General features: G+C 41.6%; 1 protein-coding gene and 1 long non-coding RNA gene across 3 annotated transcripts in view; one reads left to right on the top strand and one right to left on the bottom strand.

Moving 5' to 3' along the window:
- The window catches only part of RAB23 (RAB23, member RAS oncogene family), a 907,660-nt gene that overhangs the window by 620,377 nt on the left and 262,478 nt on the right, over positions 1-24,805 (bottom strand). The gene's annotated exons all lie outside the window — the stretch shown is intronic.
- Positions 1-24,805, top strand: part of LOC122794702 — a 332,312-nt gene that overhangs the window by 77,780 nt on the left and 229,727 nt on the right. The window contains exon 2 of one of the 2 annotated variants that reach the window (XR_006363678.1): positions 23,240-23,466. This is a non-coding gene — a long non-coding RNA (uncharacterized LOC122794702). Of the gene's footprint in view, positions 1-23,239; positions 23,566-24,805 lie in introns of those variants that run through there. The other variant, XR_006363677.1, reaches the window with a different exon arrangement.

Raw genomic sequence — 24,805 nt, 5'->3', positions numbered from 1 at the left:
TCACTTAAAGGCTCACTGCTGCTTTTCTGCTGTGAGAAACATTTCTGCAGTTTGTTTCTAAGTAGTGGGGATGTTTGTAGCATTTCCATATTCAGGCTTGTATTTGGGCCTAGTGTTTGTGGAGGCTGTGTGTCTGAGCACATATTCAGGGACATCTTGGTTTAGCCAAAGCCATCAGGCATTTCACTGAGAGAGAATTGTTTAAGGTCATTGGCTGACTGGGATCACCTGGACTACAGCTTAGACTAAGCACCTCATTGGTTCTTTTGAGCTTTTTTTCTTAAAAGTTGTCTCAGGTTTCAACTTTCTGTTACCTAAGAAGTTAAGTTGTGAGTGTTTCTGCCATTTCACACTGAGCTAATCGAAGGAAGGACACTGAGCAAACTCGGAACTATAATATATAACATTAAGTATCCTGTTTTTTGCTTATTTTGTTCTTTATTTCTTTATTTATAGCACTTTGTGTACTGTATATTTTTCTAGCTAGTATCAGTGTGTGTGAGGTTTTAACTGGAAATTGTCCACTTTTATTAAGCATCTGTTGGGTTGTTTGTTTCTGATAACTTGTTGCAGTTAAACTCTTTTTCCTAGAGGCTCCTTTAGCTGTTTAAAACTTTCATTTAAAGGCTCACTGCTGCTTTTCTGCTTCCCTGTTGGTATGGTGTTTTTATAGTTGGTGGCTTTGCAGTTGCCCGCCCCTAGTGTAAATTTGATCTGTGACCCTCCTCCCAGTCTAGTGTCATTACCTCATTCTACCCACTACAGGGAGACCATTTGAGAAGGCCAATCAGCTTAGTTTCTGCTACACCTTTCTCTCTTTCCACTACAAAAAAAAAAAATTTTCTAAGCTCGTTTCCTGCCTTTCCTGTGGGTATAGATTTGCTGTGTCCAGGACTATTTGTAGGCTTCTAGGCCCCCAAGCCTTTCTGTGTTGAAGGGAAGCCTTCTAGCTTAATTTTGTTTCTTAGAACTAGACAGTTTTTTGTTTCAACACTTGTTCAGAACTTATTGTAAGCACTAAATAAGCTACAAATTACTACAGCACTCAACTTTCCTCACTGTCTAGAGGAAAACAGTTTCTAGTACTTAACAAATAAGCACCTATTCAGGCATGTCTAAGGGTCTGCCCCCGGTGTTTTCTCCTGTCTACCTGATGAATCTGGGCATCTTGGGACAATGCAGTAATTGCCTCATGTACACAGACAACCCTCTCCTCCTACCACCCAACACTACAACCTGTGAGAGATGCACTTAAATAGCCAAACTGGAAGCAAAGCTCTCTTCACCCAGGACTGGACTAGACAGTCAAGAGGAGAAGGTAAATACTTGCACCACACCACACTCAGCACATAGTCCCTCAAAACCTACACCATCGAAACACAAAACACACACCTACATTCGCGGAGGCTCTCGGTAAAAACCTGCCCAAGCAACAGGGACCTCCAAAGCAGAAACACAAGCAACCACCACCCCCCAACGCAACCCAAATGACACATAACCCACAGACTCAGTGTGCCACTCAACCACAGCCCATAAGGCATAACAACGTACCCAACACTCTAGTCATAGTTGACTCTATAGTCAGGCACACTGATGTTCCACTCACCAGGCTAAACAAGGAGAAAGTTACTGTCAGCTGTCTGTCGGGTGCCAGGATCCGCCACATAACACATGCACTCAGGTCACTCCACAACAAGTACAAATATGACTCTGTCATTGTCCATGTTGGTGTGAACGACCTGAGACGTACCTTCTTGGACTACATGAAAAAGGACATGGAGGAGCTGTCCGATCTTGTATCCCAGGCAGGTATGACCCTAGCCCTGATTAGCATCCTGCCATTACCCAGAATGATACCACAGTACAAGGACAAAATGATTGACTTCAACAATTGGCTAAGCTTCTGGTGTCATTCTAAGGGGATCCAGTATCTGTCTGCCTGGGATGACATGATCGACAAGCCACGATGCTTTGCCAGAGATGGCCTGCACCTGTCGTCCCTGGGATTCCGGATACTGGCTAAGGCTCTAGCCACCCCTATAGTGCCTTTTTTAGGCAAGGTTCAAATGACAAATTCACCACCCTAACAGGTACAGGCAAGAAGAATCTGAGGGTATTGCTACTCAATGCTAGAAGTCTAAACCTCAAAATGCACTCTCTGGAGGCACTGCTTAAAGTGGAGAACATCGACATTTGTGCAGTGACAGAGACCTGGTTCAAGGCTCCAGAGAGTACCCCTGCAGTACCAAGCTATAATTCATATCACACCTTTCAGCCACCTAACCTGGACCGAAACACTAAAGGCGTAGGCGTGTCCATATTCATTAAGGATATCCACACCTCCAGGCTAGTTGCTTAGCATAATGCATCCGAAATTATCCAAGTGCAACTAACTCTGGGCAAGACCGCAATCCAAATTGTAGCTTGCTACAGATCCCCCACCATGCCCCAGGATTCCCATTCCTCATTTCTTAATACACTGGAAAATATTAGACTACAACCTAACACCCTAATAATGGGCTATTTCAACTACCCTACCATTAACTGGGAAAACTACTCATGTACCATCTTTGTGCTCAACGTTTTCTGGAATTCATAAATTCCAATGCCATGGATTAACTTATCCACACCCCCACAAGGGGCAGCAATATCCTAGACCTGGTTATTACCAACATGGGCAACCGGTGCTCCACACCAGAGGTCAATTCCTTGTTGGTCAGATCCGACCACAAGCTAATCACCCTAGACATCCACATCCCTCCCCCATTAGGGAAACCACAGTAAAAAATTTCTCCAAAGCCAACTTCACGCTTCTTAAGACAGAAGTGGCAAACTTCACGACACCCATGCTAATGGACAATAGAGGTATGACTGCTGAATCCTACACAAATGCACTTTATAAGCACTTACACGAGTGCATGGATCGTGCAATCCCTAAAAGAACCAAGATGCTATCCACCAAAAAAAGGAAGACAATCTGGTGGTCCCCTGCCATAAACAAACTCTACAACAGAAGAAAGAAACTGTTGCAAAAGAGAGTAAAATCCCATGATTGGAGAAACTCCGTGGTCAAGCTCAGTAAGAAGCTGAGATCCCTCATAAAATCCTCCAAAGCTAGTTATGAAAACAAAATTGCCACCGACTCTAAAGACAACCACAAAGCATTCTATAGCTATGTCAAGAATCTCAATGGCAGCACTCAGATCTGCTCTGAGTTACAGCACAATGGCACTAAATATACAGAACCAACTGATATTGCCAGCATCCTGGCAGAAAGGTTCAATGCTAACTTTACCCCTCTGTCATCCCCTAAACGGCCCATCTCTATACCAGAAGAATGCAAAGTTCCTGTAATCACGGCTGCACAGGTAAAAAAACACACTATCCACAGCCAAGAACACAGCATCCATGGGACCTGACAACATCCCAGGCTGTGTTCTACACGAACTACAGAACGAACTGGCACCCCACCTAAGTACCATATTCAATTATAACCTCACCTCAGGCTTTGTGCCCACTGAATGGCGCACAGCAACAGTTATCCCACTCCACAAAGGGGGAGCCACCACAGACCCCAGAAACTACTGCCCCATTAGCCTGCACAGCAACAGTTATCCCACTCCACAAAGGGGGAGCCACCACAGACCCCAGAAACTACTGCCCCATTAGCCTAACGAGCCTGGTCTGCAAGGCTTTCGAGCGTATCTTCATGGAACTTATAAACAATGGCATTGGTAATCTCCAAACTTAGGACTCCACCCAGTTCTGGTTTGTAAAAGGCAGATCATGTCTCCTAAACCGGATAGACTTCTTTGAAGCAGTCACCAAAGCCGTAGATGAGGGGTAAGGTGGTTCACACAGCCTATCTAGATCTCGCCAAGGCTTTCAACGCCATCCCCCACTCTGGAATTATAGATAAACTCACTAAACTAGGTATAAATCCCTATGTCACAAGATGGGTTGCCAACTGGCTCACTGACAGAACCCACACTGTGAAAGTAGCTGACTCCAAATCCAACTTCAGACCAGTGACAAGTGGAGTACCACAGGGTTCAGTCCTGGGTCCTCTCCTGTTTGGTATCTACTTCTCTGAAGTACAGGCCAACACAGAAGGTCTTTTATTAACGGTTCGCAGAGGACTGCAAACTAGGAGCCATAATCAAAACTCCAAAAGATGTGGACATCCTACAAAAGGGCCTCACTGAGACAGATGCCTGGTGTCAAAGCCATAGCCTCAAGCTTAATGCCAAAAAGTGCATTGTCATCCCTTTTGGTAAAAACTCAGTACCCATGAACTACCACATAGGTGATAGTCTACTTAACACCGAAAGTGTGATAAGAGACCTTGGGACACAGGTGGACAGTAGTCTCTCCTTTGATAATCCCATCGCCACAGTAGTCAGGAAATCCTTCTATGTGGCACACCTCATCACAAAAGGTTTCTCATCCAGGAAAAAAAGAGGTCATTGTTCCCCTCTACTCGTCACTCACACCCATTATAGAGTACAATGTCCCTTTTGGTATATACCTCACAAGACATCTACAACAACTGGAAAGGCAACAGAAATACCTCACAAAGAGGATTACCGGCTTCAAAGAGATGTCCTTTGCAGACCGTCTCAAAAAACTGCAGCTTTACTCCATTGCATATCGCCTACTCAGAGGTGATCTCTGCCTAACACACAAAGCTATGTCAAACCCAGAGCTTTTAGACATGCTCCACTTAAAGAAATCCCAATCCCTACGAGCTACATGCTCTAGGGACCTAAACCTCGTCACCACAATAAACAGAACATGCTGGAGGGATAGATTCCTGTCCCAGAGACTTCCCATACTCTGGAATAAACTACCTATCTATATCAAACAAAGCTCCTCATTAGCACTTTTCAATAAAAATCTTGATGATTGGATGGGAGATAGGAAATTCACCCCGGGGATCACTTCTGTGGTTCTGCTCAACAGTGGCACAGGAAAATAATTTTCTTGGGTGGCGAAAGCCAGGGTACATTTGGCTAGGCTTATATAGGCCCCTAGGACCAATAGCCTAGTACCTACCTAAGAGCACTAGTGAAATCCTCCAAAGCAAACCTGAGTCCAAAATGGCCATATCTACTAAAGACAATCATAAGGGCTTCTTCACATATGTCTGCAATCTCAAAGGAAGCACTCAGATCTGCTCAGAACTGGTGGTCAAGGACACCACATACACAAATGCCGTAGATATAGCCAAACTGCTGGCAAACAGGTTCAGCGAAAACTTCACCCTTCTGTCCCCCATCAGTAAATCAGGACATCTCCAGCACCTGTCCCCCTCCCCTTGACTCTATTTGGCAAGGCAAAAAAAAAAATAGCCTCCATGGGACCCGATAACATCACAGGCTACATCCTACATGAACTCAGACAGAAACTTGTAGCAACATTAGGCACCCTATTTAACTAAAGCCTGAGTACTGGCTTCATCCCAGCTGATTGGAGGACAGCCACTGTCATCTCTTCGCACAAAGATGGAGCGTCCACCGATCCAGGAAATTATAGACCCCCTCAGCCTAACAAGCCTGATCTGCAAGGACATTGGTAACCTCCAAACACTCAATACCACACAGTTTGGTTTAATCAAGGGGAGGTCATGCCTGTTAAATCTGGTCGACTTTTTTGCCAGTCACCAAAGCAATGGACGATGAGAAGACAGTGCGCACCGCCTACCTTGACCTGGCCAGCCTTCAGTACTTTTCCCCACTCGGGTATAATATATAAACTCTCTCAACTAGGCATCAATCTGTATGTTACCAGATAAGTAGCAAACTAGATCACTGATGGAACCCATAACGAGTGGTGTACCCCAGGGATTGGTCTTGGGGCCTCTGTTGTTTGAGATATACTTTTCTGAGGTGCAGGCCAAATCCTGTGGGCTATGGATGACCGAGTTTGCAGATGATTGCAAGCTGGGCTCTGCCATCAATTCCCCTAGGGATATGGACATCCTTCAAGAGGGTCTCACCCAAACAGATGACTGGTGCTAGAAACATGGCCTCAAACTAAATGCCAAAAAATGCATCATCATCCCCTCTGGGGAGAGTGATGTCCCCACAAATTGTCACATTAATAATAAGGTCCTAAGCACACAACCAGTTGTGAGGGACTTGGGCACCCAGGTTGGTAGCAACCTGACTTTTCACCACCATATTGCTATGTTGTACGGAAAGCTTTCTACATGGCCCACCTTATTAGGAAGGTTATCTCATCGAGGGATGAGGAGGTTATAACATCCATGTATTCTTTCCTTATAAGACCCATTATTGAGTACAGCACCCCTTTAGAAATGTACCTCATAAAGCACATGCAGCATCTGAAGAGACCATAGAGGTTCCTCACCAGGAGAATCCGTGGCCTCGAGCATCTACCCTACACAGGCTAAAAGCCCTGTCCGTCCCTCTACTCAGTCTCATACAGACTCCTCAGAGGTGACCTCTGTCTGGCATACAGAGCAATCTCAGACCCCGCCTTGATGGGACTGCTGCATATTCACAAGTCAAGCTCCACTCGAGTAATCTGCATGCATGGCCTCATCCTGGTCTGTGACATCAATAGGACTTGTTGGTGGGAAAGAGTTGTGCCCCACATACTCTCCCTTCTGTGGAATAGAGTCCCTCTCCACATCAAGCAGAGTACCTCATTAACCCTTTTTAAGCACAACCTGGATAACTGGATAGGGAACAGAAAACATACCCCTGTGATTCCACCTGTGTCCCTGCTGGGACATGGACTAAATTATTGGCTAGGCTTACAAGGGCCAATAGTCCTACCTCATTGTCTTTAATTGTCCATAACTGCTATGGAACTGTGTTTAGTAAGTCTGCATCTGATGACTGTACAGGTATTGTCATTGTGTCAGTAAGGAAAGAAAAGAGCATTTCCTCATCTAACCTGCTACAGCACACATCTGCATCATCAGAGACTCATTAGGAATATTTTAAATATATTCGATCTGGTGTACAAACTATTGTACATTGTAACTTACAGAGAAGATCCCTACCTAAAGATTAAGGGTGCAGAGGTTCCATTCAGAAAAGCATGTTGGTCTGTGAGTGGTCCCAACCGAACAGGAACTGAAACTGTCTCGGGGTAGTCTTAAGAGACTCCTTATACCTTGACTCCTTGCACTGAGTTGCGGGACAAAGGGAGATTCTTGGCCACAAAAGCATTTAGCATTGATCTAGCAGTTTCAGTATCTATTAAAAAGGGAATACTGTTGTTTTGAACTTTAAAGTCTACAAATGGTCCTTTCTGGTGTATAGGTGTGAAAGGAAATAGCTGTGATTCCTATTCATGGCTATTCTATTTATTTTGTTGCCAAACTGGTGGCTGTCAAGGAGTGTTCTGCATAGAAGGTTATTGTCTCACATTTTGGTGGACAGTTTGCTTACCTCGTGGTGGCAGCTGATTATGAAATGTTTTATTAGACTGCACTGGCGCATCTGCAGGCAAATCTCTCCAATGACCATTTTGGTCGCAATTAAAACACAGATGTGAATTTAATCCCTATCTCCATTTTTGTGAATGTGGAGTGTTATTATTACAATTTTGAGGAAAATCTAAATCTACTACATCCCCCTCTTCCTCCTCCTCTATTTCTAGTAAATTGTTGGAGTTGTAGGATTAATTTTTTTCTTATTACTCCTCGTCACTCTCACTTTTCACGAGTCAGGGTGTCTGCTAAATACTGAACCTGATAAACAAGTTCATGAAGCCCTAAAGTTATTCATATTAAGAAAAGCTTTTTTAGCTGGTCTCGAATGGGGGCAATAGACCATTAACAAAAACAGCTGTGAGACCACTCTCTGCTGGACCTTCAGTAGGTTCTGTATAACCTGAGAAGGCTTCAAAGGCATCTGTCATGCACAATAAATAAGATTCAACTGACTCATCCTCTGTTTGTGTGACTGCATTTATCTGGGACCAGTTAGGTAATGGTGGACATACTGCAATAATAGCTCGTAATAAATGAGTCCTAGCTGCCTGAAAAGCTTCTACGTCCATATGCTGGGGAATAGTGTCTGGTATATTAGCATGATCCCAAATACATTTAAGTAGATCAGGTGGAATGGATGTGTCCATTACTGCTCTGAAATCTAAAGTAGGATTTTGCAACTGAACGTGCCTTTTTAAAATTCTTGCATATTTTGCTGGCTTTGTTCTGATTGATGGGAGGGAGTCCAAAATAGTTTGGAAATCAACAGCAGACCAAGGGCACACCACATTTATAGTGGAAGTTGTTGCTTCATCTCTGCTTTGTGCTGGGTTTGGGACTTGTCACAGAGGATGTAGGTGGGCAGTTGGCGTAGCTGTACTGTGTCTCCCTCTTCCTCTGAGGATTCAGAATAATCTTTATCTGTATTGAATTTATCCGGACCAAAATAACCATTCCCATCTAATTATTGGGAATTCAGTAACAAATTTAAGTGAAAGTAGCTTTTGTTGTCTAGGAAAAGAAGTTAATATCCCCTTTGTACATCGCCTTGGTAAGCTAATTAACATTTGAGGTAATTTATAATTTGTACAGTCTGAAACAGAAGAAGAGGAAGTTTTAGGCTGGCTAGAGGAAGAAGGCGATGGAGGATGTTGAGTTGTGTGGCTAGTGGAGGTGGAGGACTCACAAGATTGCCTTCTTGAGAAGGTGGTGAAGTAGTAACCGCTAAGGTGGAAAGAGAGAGAGTAGAATTTTGCTAGTCGGGGGAGATGGTGGTGCATTTTATGGTGGTGGCGCAGTGGGCAAAACTAAGCAGTCATTGTCAGATGACTCACTGTGGCTAAGTTGTAATCTCTGTAATTCTGTAAGGGCAGAGAGCCAATAACCACCTTGTCCCTGATGATCAGAATATTGTAGACAATTAACCATCTTATTAGCCACTTGTAACTGTGTTTTAAGTTTAGCTGCATTATGTTTCAAACTACAAACTAGAATCTTTTTCTCTATCTTTAGATTCTACCTGCCATGCATTAGAGGCTGGCCAGCAGGAACTTTGTCTTTTTCTCCAAGTCTTTTTCATAAGTTTAACGGAATATTTTTATAAAAAGCACCTGCAGGTGGAAGTCAATTTACTATCATTTTTAGGGACCTCATGCCAAATATCTAAGTAAAGACGTCTATCTGTTACAATTCTGAGATGTATATCTTACATGAGTACCATACTTCAGTTCTTTTAAAAGTACCCACATTTGCTCCCATTGTAAAGAAAACTTACAATGTTAATACAGAAAATGTGACAGCCCACTCGCATACTAATCCATACTCATGCAAAAGCTACACTTACCTGTTAAAACCTAAAAGTCTGCCAAGACAAAGTTCCAAAGAGAGGTGCAGTTGTGAACTGATGCTACAGAATACACTAGACAGAAAACTGTCAGAGGGCCCAGTAAAGTAATTTTTTTATAGAAGCAGCTCCAGGCAGTTTGAAAAAAATCTGAGTCGTTAAGGCACCTTCTGTTATAGTTTAACCATATTAAAATAAACTTCAGTCATTGTCAGATTAAAATATAATTTATTAAAAGAAATAACATGCATATGGGGGAGACGGTTCTCAGGAAGTCACATCTCCCCAAACAAAAGCATTCATAATCTTTTATAGGAAAATTTTAACAAAGTAGTAAACTTTATAAATCATACTACTGCTAGTATCCAATAGAAAAATGCTAACTAGTACAGTTCATAATGCAGTTTATTCTTCAGACCATTACTAAATATCTAACAGAAATACATCGTTTAGTAAAACTAGATTAGCAACTTATATAAATTTCTAGCTTAGTATGGAATAAGTTTCTTTTAACCATGTGATTTAGAAAGAATGATGCCTCGGGAAATGAAACTTTACATTCTGTACTTTTCCATGTTTCTGCTTATGTTGTTGCAGCACCTACACTACTAACCTTTTAGGATAGGTGCTTGCCTTACCAAAGGCCGTGTTTAGTTGAGAGAGTTCAATGAGTGTGAGATTGTGCATAGCAAGGAAAGCTAAACAGCGATCATCCTTCAGTGTGCAGAACAAACCAGCTGCAGCTGTGAAATCAGGCAAATGCTGTATATGTTGTTTTAAGTCAGCTTGTCATACTTGTTAAAAATTAATTTCTTTTTAGAGGAAAAAAAAAAAAGAAAAACAGTCTTGGGGACCTCAGATGTCACATGTGGGTGCCGTGAAAATAGAAAAAGCACAGACTCAGAGTAGAAGAAAAGGCATCAGGCACATTCTTTAACTTGGAGAAAGAGTAGAAATTTAACAAAAAAAAATACTCAAGGTCTCCAGTAACACAAAAGATCAAGCAGCTGAGTTAGGACAAAGATGGTGATGCCTTGGCTAATGTCTCATCTGTCACAAGGGTGCAGCCAGGCATACTTGTTGTACTTTAGTGAGTACATTTTTTTTCTCAGAATCATACCAACTTGACTTTTTTTAGGGCATATTATGTCTACAATTGTCTAAATGAAGGCCTTTAACAATATTTGCAATATTGCTAGTCTAAAGACAGTATTTTTAATCATTTTAGGGGGTACAGATGAAAATGTTACTTAAATTTATTATGTGCTTGGGGGTAGAATTTCTGAGAGCGGTGCCCATTTTTAAATGATAGGTGTTTGGGGGGTAACGCTAAGAACTTATACAAAATGGAATTTGCTTGCTACAACCTTGATCTGATGAACAGGCGAGTAACTTAGTCCCAGAACAGTACTAAAAGGCAGGGAAAATTGGTTTGAAAGGGTGCAGGGAAGGCTGCTGGGCATGAAAGGGGAGAAGCCCTAAATGTGTTAAATAGTTACCAGAAGTTTCATTAATTATTTTTTTTGTTATTTATAGTGTAAGTTTTATGAGTCTGTTCCTTCTAACAGCCCATCTGTGGACATACCATATAAAAACTGCAGTCAGACAAAGTACTTTTGCTCTTTTTTACTTTTTAATTTACATTTTATTTCTGTGCAGAAATCGTTCTACGGGTATTTAATATTTCATGAATAGATTTTCATTTTTAAAAACATTTAACACATTCGTAGTTGCTGTCTGGCTTTTTGCTGATTGAATTGAAAGACCCTTTTCTATAATACATATTTGCGTAAAACCGAACCAGCCTGAATTACTTCATGGAAATTTTTAAGTTTCTTAATGACACCTTACATTATGGATTGTGGGCATCTGTGGTCCCTATGATTTAGCTTTGCATTTAGTATTTCCTAAGGTAACCCTTTCCTCCACATCTTTCTGTAGCTTTGTTTTTTTTTTTTCTTTTTTTATAGACTTTTCACATTTACCAAATAATGTAATCCATATCATCTATAAGCAACAGGACCATGCATATTGTAACCCAGCATAAATAAGTATCCGTCATCACGATTATGCCAGATCCCTGTGCATTTGATGCATATTCATTTTTACAGAAATGTGCATTAATTAATTTTGCTCAGGGTTCTAGTTACTTTAAATAACAGCTTACCATCTTCTAACACAGATACTAGTTTTTACTGTATAAATTAACAGTATTCAAATATATATAATGAAGGAGACATTTAAAATAAAGCCTGGAGAAAGTAAGTCTCATTGTGTGAAAACATCTCAAGAATCAGCATCAAGCACAGCAGCTATCACACCTATTCATATAATTTTCAGTCTGATAGTTATTTTATGCTTTGTTTATGCTTTGTTTAAAAAGTGTAAACTTTCTTCAATGCATTCTTTAGACTCATATGTATAATTTAAGCATCGCTTCAGTTTAGCTATCCTGATTCTTTGAGGCCAAGAAAAATCAGGAAAGTGATTTATTTAGTAGACCTGTGAGTAACATCTAGATGGGATTTTATGTTCTAACTTTACCTACCAGTGGACTTCACATGCATTTCTTTTTTGATACTTCTGGAACTTCCTACTTAAAACATAACACAGTATATGTACATTTAACATGCAGTACAGTTAAACATTTTTCCCTTATTTTGGCAGTCAGGGCAGCTGTCCAAAATACATAGGTTCATAGGTGTGTACTAGGCTAATGACCCTGGAGCCTTTACAAGCCTAGACCATAGGATTACCCTGGCATCGTGCTACTCGACCTTAGTTCCCAGTGCCTCTGTCAAGTAAAGCCACTGAAGTGATCCCTGGGGTGAATTTTCTGTGTCCCATCCATTCATCAAGATTTCTCTTGAAGAGGGCCAGTGAGGTTCTCTGCTCGACATGTATGGGAAGGCTATTCCATAGCATGGGCAGTCTCTGGGTTATGAACCTGTCCCTCCAGCATGTTCTGTTGATTGTGGTAATGAGGTTGATGTCTCTGGAGCATGTGGTGCAGAGGAACTGGGAGTTCTTTTAGCTGTAGCATTTCTAACAGAGCTGGGTCAGATATGGCTTTGTAAGTCAAGCAGAGATCGCCTCTAAGTAGGTAATATGAGACCGAATAGTTGGAGTTTTTTTAGTTTGTCCATATAGAACAAATGTTTAAGGCCTAGGATCCTCTTTGTGAGGTACTTTTGCAGTCTCTTAAGTTGTTGCAGGTGTTTAGTGAGGTACATGCCAAATGGACCTAATGAGGGAAGAGTAGAGGGAGACAATGACCTCTTTCTTCCTGGATGCAAAACCCTTAGTAATGAGATGTGCCACATAAGACTACATACTTACAGATGTCATATAATCTACTGTTTAAAGTATAAGTGGGGAAAATGAAGGAAGATTATTATTACATTTGAATTGTATATGCCTGATAAATGCAGACTGGATATATTACCGTACCTACTTTCCTGTTAAGTTCTGCCCTTGGCTTTTTTATCATTGCAAGAAATAAATGCTGATCGGCTTGCATTTTGTCCTGATGTGGCCAGGGGGTACTGCCTTACTGTTCTTATAATACTAAAAGTATATTGCCGTAGAACATCTGATCATATTTTAAGCATCAGAAGTTCTTTCCAGTGAAATATACAGTGGTTAAAGAAACTAAAGCTGTAAACCTATTTAGGAGAGGTTGGAAGATTTATCTATCTAATCATTTATATTACAATGCTATTATATAGTGTGTGTGTGTTTCTTTCAGCTTTTCCCAGTTAGGGGTCGCAACAGCGGAACTCCGGTCCGCTAATAATTGGCAGTAGATTTTTACATACTGGCTTGCCGGGCCTAACGCACAACCTTCAACGAAGGAACACCCATTCACGCATGTTGCTACACAGAAGATGCTCTGAGAATCGAACGGGCAACGTCTAACTGTGAGGCGACAAACGCTACCACGGCACCAACACCGCAGTTGTTGCAATGCTATTATGTAGTATGCAATAGAAAACAACCTGCTAAAATGCTTTATTCACTCTTCTTTTTAGGTGTCTTGCAAAAAGTACAGTTTTGTACCTACCATAAATGTAGATGTTCGAAGATCCACATTGCTGCAGTCCTTACATAAGGGTAGTCCGCTGTCCTCGGTCGGCCCGAATACCAAAGTATAAGGCTGACGTCGGTCAAGGCGCTTAAAACTGACATCAGGACGTCAGGGTACAAAAGCGCATGACCGACGTCATATCCTCGGTCTTTTCTTGCCCCAGATGTCAGAAGGCCCTAAAAAGAAAGGCCAAAACCAAAAGACAGCAAAAAACCAAACAACCACCCCTGCACCAATCCTATTTACAATATTTACAATATTCACAACCCAAACCACACAACCGCCTCTAACTACAGAGGGGAAGGAGGGAGGGTAAATTGGACTGCAGCAATGTGGATCTTCGAACATCTACATTTATGGTAGGTACAAAACTGTACTATGTTCTTCATCTCACATTGCTGCAGTCCTTACATATGGGTAGAATCCCAAAGCAGAGGTAAGGGAGGATGGCAAAACTATAAAGCATTAGGAGCTGCCAAAATGCCCTGTAAAATTGCAGTGGCAAAACCAGCCCTAGATTTAGAGTAAAGTGGAAGGTGATAATGCTTAGAGAAAGTATGCACTGAACTCCAAGTAGCTGCCTCCAAAATATCTTTGTTGCCACCCCTTAAAAAGCTGTAGAAGTGGCAGTAGCCCTAGTGGAATGAGGTCTAATCCCAGCTGGAATCTCCTTACCATGATGGGAATAACAGAAAGCAATACAAAACCCAATCCACTTAGAAATAGTTTGTTTTGAAACAGGCTTGCCCTGAGAACCCAAAGCAAATGAAACAAATAACTGCTGAGACTGCCTGAACCCTTTAGTTCTGCTCAAATAATATCGCAACTGCCTGTGTATATCCAAAGTGTGCAAAATCTTTTCCCCTTTATTTTGGGGGTTTGCATAAAAAGTAGGCAAATGAATAGTTTGGTTTAAAGCCACACTAGAAACCACTTTAGGCATAAAGGAAGGATTAGTACGTAAAGATACCCTATCCTTATGGAAAATCAAGAAAGGCTCAACCGCCATAAGGGCCTGTAATTCAGAAACCCTTCTCGCAGAGGTAATGGCCAACAAAAAAGCAGTCTTCCATGATAAATATTTCAACTCGGCAGTAGCTGCAGGCTCAAAAGGTTGTAGAGTGAGTTTCTCCAACACAAAATTGAGATCCCAAGGAGTAGTAGGAGCCCTACGTGGGGGTCTTATATTCTTTGCCCCTCTAAGGAATTGCTTAAACAAAGGATGAGAAAACAATGGTGGGTCACAGTCATAGTGAGCAGAAATTGCTGCAGCATGAACCTTAATAGAGGAGAAGGACAAACCTTTGTCCAGTAACTCAGTAAGATATTGAAGAGCCACACTTAAATTAGGCTTAGAAACATCAAATTCCTTTGCTGCACTCCAAAATAAAAATCTCCTCCATTTATCTGCGTACACCTTCCTTGTACTAGGCCTTCTGGCCTCCAAAATAACATTCAAAACTTGCTGTGGAAGCTGAGACCCTCCAGGGTTTAAAACAGAATATGCCAGGCTGTTAGATTCAGAGAGTGAAGTTTGACATTGAGTAAATGACTGTTCTCCTGAGACAGCAGGTGTGGAATCGAAGGCAAAGGCCATGGAGGCTCCCGTACCAGACTTCTCAGTAATGGGTACCAGTGCTGTCGAGGCCAGTCTGGAGCTATTAAAATCATCTTTGGCTTGTCCTGTCTGACCTTCAGGAGTACCTTTGGGAGGAGAGGCAGAGGTGGAAAGGCATACACATGAAGATTGCTCCAATTGAATGAGAGAGCATCCACTTTCCAAGCTGTGGGATGAAACCTTTTTGTGCAAAACTTTGGCAGCTGGTAGTTTAGTGGAGAAGCGAGCAGATCTATGTCTGGAGTTCCCCATAACACTGTCAATTTCTGAAACACATGAGGATCCAATTTCCACTCGTGGGGATCCATAATTTGTCTGCTCAACACATCTGCTAAGGAGTTCTGTGCTCCCGGCAGAAACCTTGCCTGAAGATTTAGCTGTAAACTGAGAGCAGTCTCCCACAAAATCATTGCTTGCCTGCATAGAGGATAAGAATCCCTTGCTTGTTGATGTACCACATGACAGTTGTGTTGTCTGTTAGAACCAACACCTGCCCTGGAAGAAGTAAATCCTTGAAAGCTATTAATGCAAATTGGACTGCTAACATCTCCTTCAAGTTGATATGTAGATGTTGAAGTCTGGCAGGCCACGTGTCTTGTACCCACTTTCCATTTAGATGAGCTCCCCAAGCTTTGTCTGAGGCATCTGTCGTTAGAATCTGACTCGCCTCTGGCCGGGTCACAGAGAGTCCCTTGTTTAGGTGACATTCCTGAGCCCACCACAAAAATTCCTTTTGAATGCAAGGTATTATCTGAATGACAGTGTCCATATCTTGGCAGTGCTGTGTCCATACATTTTTGAGATACCATTGTAGCTTCCTCATATGCAGTTTGGCATTGGGAAGCACCAGAATACAAGATGCCATGAACCCCAAGGCTTGAAGAACTGTCCTTGCAGTCAGCCTGGACTGATGAGACAATTGATGGAAGTAAAGAGAAAGATTCTTTTGTTTGTCCGGGGTCAAAAAGGCCATCTGGGATGCTGTATTCAGTCTCACACCCAGAAAGCACATGTCCTGAGAGGGTACTAGACTGGACTTTATTTCGTTCACAGAATACCCCAGGCATCTTAGCACTGCTATCACGTACTGTAAATGATGAAGAAGTTCGTCCTTTCCTTGGGCCAGAATCAGGCAATCGTCCAAATAAGGATAGATCTGTATTCCTCTTAGCCTGAAGAAAGCTATCACTGGAGCCAGAACCTTCGTGAACACTCTGGGCAGTAGATAAGCCAAAGGGCAATGCAGAGAACTGATAATGAGAAGTCCCAGCCCGAAAACGCAGATACTTTCTGCAACTGAGCCTGATAGGAACATGAAGGTAAGCCTCCTTGAGATCCAGAGTCACCATCCAGTGATCTTTGCCCAGCAGAGGTAAAAGCTGTTGTAACGTCAACATTTTGAACTTGGGAATGTCCAGATATGTGTTGAGGATAGATAAATCCAAGATTGGTCTCCACGTGTTCCCTTTCTTTGGTACTAGGAACAGGCGAGAATAAAATCCTAGGCCCACTTCTGGCAGAGGGACCGGTTGTATGGCTCCTATTTGAAGTAGCAGAGAAATTTGTTTGTGAGCCTCCAGTCTTTGCTGAGGAGGAACGTCCGGCATGCCCTTGAAAGGAGGCAAGGTATGGAAATAAAACTTGTAACCTCGGTGTATGATATCCAATACCCATTTGTCTTGGGTAATCAAATTCCAATTTTCCTTGAAGAGTGCCAACCTTCCTCCCAAAGGAGCTGCCAGGCAAGAAGGATCTGGCAGCTGAAAAGGTAGGTCATTGGGCCTGTTTACGAAAGGACTGGCCCCTGCCCTCACCCGAAGATTGTGCAGGTGAACTCCCTGTTCTAGGTCTGAAAGAACTCTGAGCTCTGCCCCTACCACGCCTAGATCTACCCCTAGACTGAGAATCATAAGAAGGATACGCCCACGCCTTAGCAGGCCAATACCTACTAAACTTAGGAGGCTGCACTTGCCAAAAAGCTTTAACAGCCTGCATGGACTTAGCCTTGTCTTCCATTTTCTTCAAGACTGACTCCACAGGTGAACCAAACAACACACCAGACTGTAAAGGAGCATCCAAAATCCTTGTCTTAACATGGTCAGATAAATTCTGATCCCTCAGCCATGCGTGTCTGCGAAGAACTGAACCAGTGGCAGCCACCCTAGACGAGGCCTGTACAGCATCAAAACCACATTGTAAAGAATGCTTACCCACCTGCTCTGAAACATGCACCAAATCTTGTAACTCTTTACACTCAATGCCTTCCGCCAGAGCATCCACCTTAGACTTCAATTGAGAAAGAAGATAGTTTTGATATTTCAACATATGAAACTGGCAATTCAAAGCCCTCATAGCTAGGGTAGAAGATGTATATACTTTTTCCCCATCTATCCAAAGCTCTGGCCTCTTTATCTGGAGGAACCGGATTTTTTACAACAGAGGCCTTGACACCCTTAGGTCCCTGACTAACAGTTTCTGGGTCCGCCCTAGGACTCTTATAAAGATATTTATGAGCCTCAGGCACCCTGTAATACCTATCCGGTTTAACAGGAGCAGGAGGCAGAGAATCAGGATTAAGTGAAGCCTCTGCAAACACATCTTCCACAACATCCAGAACAGGAGGTATAGCCAAGGGCCTATGCTGGGGCAAAAGCAAAAATTCCCTAAGCCTTTTCCTGGAATCAGAGAAGTCCTGACCTTCCCACTTAAAATGTTCCCTCATGGAATGAAGAGTCTCTGAAAAGAAAAATCCTCTGGAGGAGAAGCAGAAGGAGTCGAATCATCTGCATCAGAATCAGAATAAGGAGAGTACTCCTGCAAGTCTTCAGCCGAAGACTCAGAAACATCCAAGCCTGCTCAAAACTCCCCAACTCTGGCTCCACCCTAGGCCTCTTATCAGGAGGGGCAAAGAACCTCTAATCAGAGTAATCAAATCTTCTGCCATTTTAAGCATGTGCTTCTTGGGCACAGACCCTGCTGCACTAGGAGTGACACCAACAGAAGCTAAACCTGGTCTGCCTCTGGGAGAAGCCTTGGAAACAGAAGGAGAGGGCCTAACCACCCTAGGAAGGGAGGGGAGTACAGTAACTTGGGAAGCCCCTTCAGCCTGACCTGCCTCCTGAGAGGCCACATCCTGCAAAATCAAAGTCTCCCCCTGGGACTCCAGAGAAGCCTCCGTCGGAACCACCGGTTCCACTGACGCTTCTAAAGAACCGACGTCCGGAACGGACGACTCTTCTTGCCTGGGTTTAACAGCTTTGTCTTTGCACTTCTTTGAAGAAGCGGGCGCCGGAGAATCCGACGGCATATTATAATTGCACCGCTTCCCGAAGACCAGCCTAGCACAATCTAACCTTCGCTTAATAGTGCGCTTATTGAACCTAGCACAAAAGCGACACCCAACAACGTCGTGCTCAGGCCCCAAACAAGGAATACACAAAGAATGATAATCCCTATGCGGTATCTGTTTCCCACAAGAAATACAGTTATTCACTTTTTCTGACATCCGGTAAAACACTGAGGCAAGAAAACAAAATATTCTCAACGGGGTACTTAGCCAACTTTGATTCGGTGTGAAACTCCGAACTCGAAAAATTTCAGAACGCCGAACGGCACTTGCAACGCTGCTTCTGCATCGGACCATGCGGCAAAAAAGACTGAGGATATGACGTCGGTCATGCGCTTTTGTACCCTGACGTCCTGATGTCAGTTTTAAGCGCCTTGACCGACGTCAGCCTTATACTTTGGTATTCGGGCCGACCGAGGACAGCGGACTACCCTTATGTAAGGACTGCAGCAATGTGAGATGAAGAACATCTCTATCATTTCCGTTTTAAAGGAAAATGGTATTGTTGGACTTCTGCAGTCGACATTTGTAAGGTTGACTTCAGGGTGTTTCCATGAAAATGAGTGTGGTATCCTGCTATATTGTTGAATGGCAATTTGTTTGAAAGAATAGCAGAGTTATTGAGACTGAATGTAGTGCTGGTCAAGTGCATCTTTCTTCAAATCAGGATGAGTGATATTGCCTGTATTACAGCAAGTGAGTTTGGGTTGGCTCATGTGTGAGTGTTTCTGTGTGCAAGTATTTGCTGGCTAGGGTAAGGGTTAGGTAAGGCGAGAGATTTATGTATATGTGCAAGTACATGTGGGTTAAGGTTAGGGTCAGGATTAGGTTAATGGTGCATTTGTGATGGTGTGCGTGCGTAAGTTGAGAGTCTTGTGAAGTGGTACTTCAAGGGAAAATGGGTTTTCATAAATGAAAACTTAGCATAAATGAGCAAGTTGGGCGGAGGGGCTTCAATCAGCAGTAATATGAAAACTTAAAGGAAATTATATCCATATAATGAAAGAGCTTACTATTCTATGTGATGCTGAGATGGAGGAATGTTACATTTTTTTTTTTTAAGAGTGGACATTTTTATTTATTTTTGTATGTGGTACAGTACTATTTTTAACAATAGCGCAAGGGGGCAATTTATTGTTGATTTTAACCATTAATCCCAGTTCAAGTTCCTTTGTGTGTAATTCTTGCTCCTGTAATCCCCCCTTTGTCCCCTTGGACTGTCCCATTGAGGGGGTTTGTTGTGGTTTATGGTTTTCTTTTGGTTGCTCTGATTCTGCTGTTTCTCCCCGTGTCTCTCTGGGTATTCTTTTTGGTCTAAAAACATTTGTTTCATTGTTATGAGCAAACTAATTCACATCAGTGTAAGATGTATTAGGCATTTGTTCAAATGCTCTCTGAAATTTTGTGCCCAACACTTTTGAGAGAAGGGGGAATTGGATAAGCTCATTTGTTGGTGTGATCATTACACTCACATTCTAATTTCTTAATTTTACAATTCTTAATGGTCTAAATATGCTCTTCTATGCTCCTAAAAATCCATGCATTCTCCATCCTATGGGATTTATACTGGGTGTCATGAGTCATTAAGTTATCAAGCTAGTTGATATTAAGTCAGTTCATCAATTAATTTTGTGTTACGTTTAATAAGTATATCCATGTATTCATACCCATGGTGATCAAAAAAGTGCGAGTGATTCCTTATGTAAATGAGAGTCAGGAATCAAACCAGTTGGGAAATGCCACATCTGAAATCTCTTAGGGACTATGTTTGTTTTAATACAGTCAGTAAAATAGGACTTTTCTAATTGTAGTTTCTTAATTTTCATTAGATTGTAATCAATCTCTGTAGCATTAGCCCCTGATGGTTGATTTGTTAACTTGATGTTTGCTTTTAGCCAATCATTTAAAAACGGCAAGTTGTTCCTATTAAAGCCACAAGCATTTGCCACATTTAAAGCCCCTTTTAAAAGGTTATAAACATTAACCTGCTCCATTCTGTGCTCCATTATGGAGGGAGCTTGGTGTGTTGTCAGTTCTGTAGGGCTGCTCAGTCCACCTATTCAATGCATCCATTTGTTCAACACCAGAACCGATATTTCCCCTTGTTCTGTGTTCGCTTGGCATACAAGGTGAAGTATAGTTATCAACTAATTGACTCAGCTGTTGCAAAAGCAGTGTCTGGTTTCCATCCAATTGTTGAAGCTTATAAACATCTGCTTCAGGATGTAGGTTTTGTGATGAAGAGCCAGGAAGAGCCCCTTCTGCCATCACAGGAAAACCACAGACCAGAAAAACAAAACTCAAATGTAAACAACCTCAAAGCAGACAGAAACCAAAAAGCCAGAGAAGCAGACCTTCAGTTGGCAGAATAAACATTTAATTGATTAGCGCTTTTGTTTCTTTGAGCAGAAACTTCTTCAGATAACAAACACACACAACAGACTAATTTATAAGCTCAAGTGATCTAAAAAGAGGTCATACGATCGCCAAGCCCTCAAACAGAACAAGCTGCCTTTTTTAAAGCATCAATAGCAAATATATAAAGAACATATAAAATGTAGATAACATAAGTTTCAAAAGCTATAAACATCTTGCAGGTGCAAATTTAAATTTATAGGTAATAAGAAACTTTATCTCTCTAATGCTTTCAACTTTAAATTACATGCCAGTGATATTTGGTCATTCAAACCTGGCCAATTGTTAGCATTTAAACGTAATTGCCAGTACAGCTGACAACTCTCTATATTTAGAGACCACACACCACGTATCACATTAGGCATAACTTTTTCTAGAATAATAAATTTAAAGTCAGGTCCAGGGTTCTCTTCCATGTGTTTTGATAGGGCATTTGTTGTAGCAGGCAACCAAATAAATGTCAGGAAAAAAAGAAGAGAGCCATTTGACAGACTGCTATCTGTGAGGCAGCTGTTAAACCAGATAGTTGCTGAGGAGAGAGGTTCAGTTGAGAAAGTTTATAGAGGATGATGGGGTGTGAGATAGTGTCAGAGGCCTTGGAGAGATCTAAAAAGTGACTGGACACTAGCTTATTATCGTCTCTAGCTAGAGAGATGGAGTTAGTAAAGGAAATAAGGGCTGTGGTGGTGACAGAAGCCATGCTGGTTGGGGGTGATCAGCTTTTCTTGAATTAGATGGGCCAAGATTTGTTTATGAACACAGTATCTGAGAATTTTGGAGAGGGGAGAAAGTATGGCAAAAGGTAAATAATTGGAAAGTTCTACAGAATTTCTACCTTTGTGGATAGGTATGGTATGGAATTTTTTCCAGAGAGTCGGGACAGTAGATGCACTGATGGAATGGTTTATGAGGATGGAGACAGGATATGCTATGGAGTTAACAGCAGCCTTTATGAAGAGAGATGGCAGGTTTTCAGCTGATGGAGAACAGGGTTTGAGAAGAAGATTTTTAATGTAACTGATTGGAACTAGATTTAGTGACAAGGGGCAGTTTTTTGTAGAAGGGGTTGGTGGGAGGTGAGGAATTGGTTGGGTTGGAATTCTACACAAGTTTGCTGATGGTATCAATGAAGTAAAAATGGATGGTTCCCTGGGCTGTGTTGTTGGCAGTTGAGGGATTCCCTGGGTGGAGAGTTTGGTTGACAAGTACTCCAGAACTTTTTGGTGGTTTCTGGGTTTTGTGGTTTGGGTTGTGTGGTAGTTCTTTTTATCAATGTTTGCGTTTTTTTGGTCATATTGTGGAGTTCCGTGTATTTTTGGTAGTGTATGAGAGAATTGGTCTTAGTCCAGAGTTTCCATACACAATCTCGGTTTTGGATAAGGGACCAAGTAGAGTTGGTGAGCCAAGGAGTACATTGAGATTTGACCCTAACAGTTCTGGGAGGGGCAAGAGAGTTCAGTGTGTTAGAAAGATGGAGTTAAATTGTTGAACAGCTTCAACAAGAGGTAGGAATGATCAGTCTATCACTGTGAGAGAATTATTGAAGGTATCAGAGTTGAAGTTAGTTAGCTTTCAGCAGTCTAACTTTGTGAGATCTAGAGAGGTGGAGGGAGAATCTTTGGATGCGTATAGGAGACAAGCCCAGTGAGAGGGCTAGAGTTTTCCTGTGTACAGTTGATTTTTTTCTTCAAGCAAACGGTGAAATCAGAGGTAAAAAATAAAATATAAATAAAAATAAATCTTTTCATACCAAGCAGTTGAACAATAAATCCAAAACACTGTATGGTTTTACATAACTGTTAACACTTGATGGCATCATCCTGGGGAAAGCATCATTATACACGTTAGCTATATTGCTTGTTTGGATTCATAATAGTGAAATAATTAATCAAGGTCATGCATGCTGTACTTGAACATCTGGAACAAAAATATCTAAATAGAAATAATGGGGGGTAGAAAATGCAAAAGCATCACACAAAAACATGTTTTCTGCTTCTTGTACCCTCAGTGTGTGGGAACTGTTCTCATTGTTTGTCTAAGTATACTACACATGAGGTCTCGTAAACTTTTAAAAAAGGAAAGTCTTACAAAAATAAATTCACACGTTTTACCTTTTCCCCAAGTTATGTAACCTGAGAGAGCACATCAGAGAGCATGTAACAATGATCAGTTCACAGTACTGAGATGATGTCAGTCTATGCAACCAACATGGTTTTGTTTTAAGTGTTGGCAATGCAATGATTAAGAAACCAGAGGTGTACCATTTGTTCTACAGTTATTAATAATTAACACATTATAAAATAGTAGAAGCATTTTTCTGAGTTCATTGTAACTGTTTGTTTTGTTTTGTTTCACCTGCTGAAACCTGAGGACCATGTATTGCAAGTTTTCTGTAGCTAAGACCAGCTTTAGTTAATATCAGTTGCCTAATACGGTTTACCTTCATATTGTCTATCACACAGGATCGACCAGCCACATCGAACAGTTTCCTCAAAACCAGAACCGCAAAACTTTTGAAATGTTGAATTTTGACATTTCCAGCCGTGCCACACCTCCACACCAGTGCTACCATGGGTCAAAAAGGGGGTGAGATTTTGCCGTTCGGAAATGTGGTGTTCATCATTTTGGACAGTCGCACTTTGTTGTTCACGGAAGCGAGGTCGACCATGATGTAATCTGTGTTACGAAGGTAAACCACCTAATACAGCATCTCTGGATTAGGTCTGAGGCCTCTCCATGTTCATATGAAAGGACAGATGTCTGAATAAAGTCCTATATACCAAATTTAGCAGAAGCAGTGGAACAGTTATTCATGCATGCATGTTTGTAGGTTTTGATGATGTGGCTTTCCAAATGGGCTACAGCCCATTTTCATAAAAGGCCCATTAAGAAAAGCATTGAGCTCAAGTATTAATGTTAAACATTAATAAATGAATGAATATTTTTTAGAAGAATTGCCATACTGACTGCTCTTAGGAGTGATATTGTAATAAGATAACTCAAGTATAAGACTTTGCTTACAGATTTGCTTGAGTTCTAAATAAGTAAAGTTGAGAGCTAAATAATCAAGACAGTCAAAAATGTTATAATACCCAGCAGTAGAGGTACATAGTGCTAGATATACATGAGACAGTACTAACAACAGGAGAATTATATAACACTGTTAGTACATATGATCAAGTGTACAGGTTCAATAGCTGTCCTTAACATAGTACAGTAGAGGTGTGTAACTTTAACATGTTTCCTAAAAGGATGTAAGTACACTGAAATGAGACCTGCAGAACAGCCATACTGCATAACAGTAGAGCTGCACTGTGTTTATAAAGGTTCCCTATGAATGTTCAAGGGTTGTAACTGAGATCCATGAAACTGTAAGGCATTATGTGCAGTTATGGGGAAATATGTATACTAACTCCAAAATTACTGTAGCTTAGAGGAGTCTGTTTTCTCTGAGCTACAGTGATCTTGGAGTTACTAAGACGTAGGGGATTGCACCCATCAAAACAGTGTCTATATTACATACATGGAGTCGTTCCATCGAACGCCTCTTCAGTGACCCTTAAACGGCAAAATCTCAAAACAGTGAATGGTCATATGTGATTTCTTTCCCTGGGAAAGAAATTGCTTCGCCATCCCTGTTAGTTTGACATTCTCCCCACTATAGTGCGATCTCGGAGTTGGTATATTTAGTTAGGTGGGTGAAGCCCCCCCCCCCACTTTTTAAAGTTTGTAGTGATGTGTTTTTGTTGTTAGGGTAAGCGATTTATTTCCCAGGGAAAGAAATTGCTTATATGACCATTCGGTGTTTTGTGAATTCGCCGTTTCAGGGTTGAAGAGTCGAATGCTTCTTCGAGTATATAATGTAGACCCTTCAAAAAATGCTATAAATGTGTAATAAAAATTCACAGTTTACTGTCACTCGTGTTTAATCACACTTTGAATTACTTAGTTTCGTGACTTGTATGATTGAGTTATGAACTTCTGATACAGCAGGATTTAAATATCTTCTTCTTTCGGATGCTCCTGTT

Source organism: Protopterus annectens, chromosome 2.part1 (genome assembly GCF_019279795.1).
Source record: "Protopterus annectens isolate FY-2018-M chromosome 2.part1, PAN1.0, whole genome shotgun sequence".
In the NCBI taxonomy this organism is placed as follows: domain Eukaryota; kingdom Metazoa; phylum Chordata; order Ceratodontiformes; family Protopteridae; genus Protopterus; species Protopterus annectens.
The sequence above is the reverse complement of the archived record's forward strand: the minus strand, read 5'-3'. Positions and strand labels throughout refer to the sequence as shown.